Below are 2,835 nucleotides of genomic sequence, written 5' to 3' on the forward strand. Positions count from 1 at the left end.
ATAGTTAAAAAAGCCAGTGAGCAGTAGCTCTGTGCACAATAATAGATCACTGAAGGCGAGAGAATGGTTAAGAATGCTAAGGTAAAATTAATTAAAAAAAATATATAATAAAAATTAAATAAACAGAAACTGAAATAACCAAATATTACAGCAGAGCTCCATAAACAGCATCTGTTGAAAAAAAGCACATAGGTGAAACGCCTGTTAGTTCACAACATCAAATTGAGACTAAATGATTCTGTAGTGTCAGAATGAAGCACAACCAAGGAATGTTTCAAGCACCCTGTTGAATATACTGCAAAGTGTTAAAGCAGGTGCAAACAGGTATCTAATAAAGTGGCTGGAGAGTGTAGTTAAGAGTTCAATTGAGGCCACCTGTCACCTGTGGTCAAAATATAAATCTCAAGACAAATGAAGCAAAATCAGTAGAAGTCCAGTAGTTACAGCTACATTACCAAGCAGTGTGGGAGACAGTGAAATCAGAGAAGAGCACTTCGCATAAACAGTGCTTTCTCCATACAGTCTAAGTATCAGAGCCTAGACCTTGGCATTTGACTGAAAACCAAAGAATAAAATAAAAACAAAAAATGAAAAGCATCTGTCCACTGCAGAAAAAGAGAGAGTGTAGTATAGGTGACAATGGGTAGACTTGCAAGTGCTAACACACAGTTACATAATAATAAGAATAATAAAATAAGCAGGCCAAAACCACCTTGTGTGATAAATTGCTTGTGCCCTCAACGGTCATTTATTTTATGTATTAAAAAAAAAAAAAAAAAAAAAAAAAATAGGTCAAACATATGATTTTGGCATGCCAAACATTTCAGATACTTATCGACTTTATGTGCCTCATGATAACTAAGCATGCACTTTTAGTTTTGGAAGTACTTATACAGTTGTTAGCATGATTTGTACATGTTGTATTGCAAAACAATTTTGCTGCTATAGTGAAACAATTAATTCAGCGATGAATTAGTGGTATGGTTATTGATTAAAAATTGGTTTGTGGGTAGGTTTAGATTCAACGAATAAAGTTCCAAGACTTAAAACACTACGCTTTATTATTTGATTAGAGGCAAACACTTTTTCCTAATAGGGTTGTGTAGTTTTGCATTTTGTTTTCGCTTAATAATAAAAACTGATGTTAATTTGTGTTGTCTTTGACTTCGTTTTCACCAATTGGTGAAGTTTGTTTCTCACAACTGTCCCGCGGCTAGTGGCACTACGCATCATTGAATTTGCCTTTCAGCAGTGACATTTATATTACACTGAACTTCATCTTTAAAAACTGGACGGAAGCAGTTTAATTTTTTAGAACTTCATCTAAAGCTGCTTTGAAACTATTGTGTCTACTTATTGTAAGATCTGCAAAAATACCCATTATGCTTTCAATGCATGTGCAAGAAGGATGCTAAGAACTTCTGGTCAGCAGCTAATGAGTATAAAGAGTGACATTCAGACAGCTTTGAAACGATTGTCTTAATCTATTTTAGTTGCTATTAACATCTTTGAACTAACCCTGCTGTCGATCAGCGCTACCTCCTGGACTAATTATTTTAAAAATGCGATCTAATAGGATGGAAAACAACTGCAGCGAGGCATTTCCCCTCGTTGTCAGACGACATCTTGTGCAGTTTCAAGAGTTCAAACTTAGCTGATGATTGATTATAAGCAAGTTTGGCATGCTGTCCCAGGAGAGAGCCCTGAGCTCAAAGGTTCTTGAGCCCTGGGCTCCCTCCCGTTTGGAGGAAGAGAGGGGAGCCTCGAGCTCAGGTAGATCTCGACAACTCCCCTTTTTATAATAGCTAAAGATTAAGATTGAAGGCTATTAAAAGATATGCTGCATTATTAGATTACCTGTATTGAAATTTAGATTTAACGATTAACTTGTTGTACATGTTTTTGGAATGTGGGAGGAAACCGGAGGACCCGGGGAAAACCCACGCAAGCACGGGAAGAACATGCAAACTACACACAGAAACGACCACCGGCCTGTTAAGGAACTAGAACCGGTGACGTTCTTGCTGTGAGGCGACAGTGCTAGTCACTGAGCCACCGTGCTGCCCTATGGAGGGAAAGGTGAAAAGGTAGGGGTGGAAGGGGGGATTCTTCAAATCGAAGATGACTGTAGTGAGAAAACCCTGGCTCTTTATAGTGGTTAGGAATGGCCTGATTGGTGGATCAAGCATGCTAATGCAGAACCAGCCGTGTTCAATCATAATCACGTGCTCCTCTCGAAATTAGTTTATGAATAAACTTCACTTAAATGGAGCCTCGTCATCGCTAAAGTCAACATTTTCTCTTTCTCAAATATATAACCAACCCCAACAAATGTACACAAAACACATACCATGATAAATACTACAGGATACAAATTAACTAAACAATACATAAACCCTAAAATGCTTTTAAAACAATTAAAAACTGCTTTTATTCTAGCTGAAAAAACAAACAAACATTATTTGACATACTGTGAAAATGTCTGCTTTATTGAACATCATTTGGGAAATGTAAAAATTTTTTTTACAAAAAAAAAATAAAAATAGAATATAAAAAAACAGCATTAATTAAATATTATTAATATTTAAAATTATATTTATGATATATTAATACATATTCTATATATATATATATATATATATATATATATATATATATATATATATATATATATATATATAATATTTTTTTATCTAATGGGTTATATTAATATATAATATACTAATGTAAAATATGTTGTTTCTCAATCTTTGCCCCAGTATTTTCAGGAGAAATAAAACAACAAGAAAATAAGAATGAAGACAGTGCCATCTACTGAATGCTTGGAAAGACAAC

The sequence above is a fragment of the Danio rerio genome, chromosome 5, assembly GCF_052040795.2.
Source record: "Danio rerio strain M-AB ecotype USA chromosome 5, GRCz13ab, whole genome shotgun sequence".
NCBI classification, from domain to species: domain Eukaryota; kingdom Metazoa; phylum Chordata; class Actinopteri; order Cypriniformes; family Danionidae; genus Danio; species Danio rerio.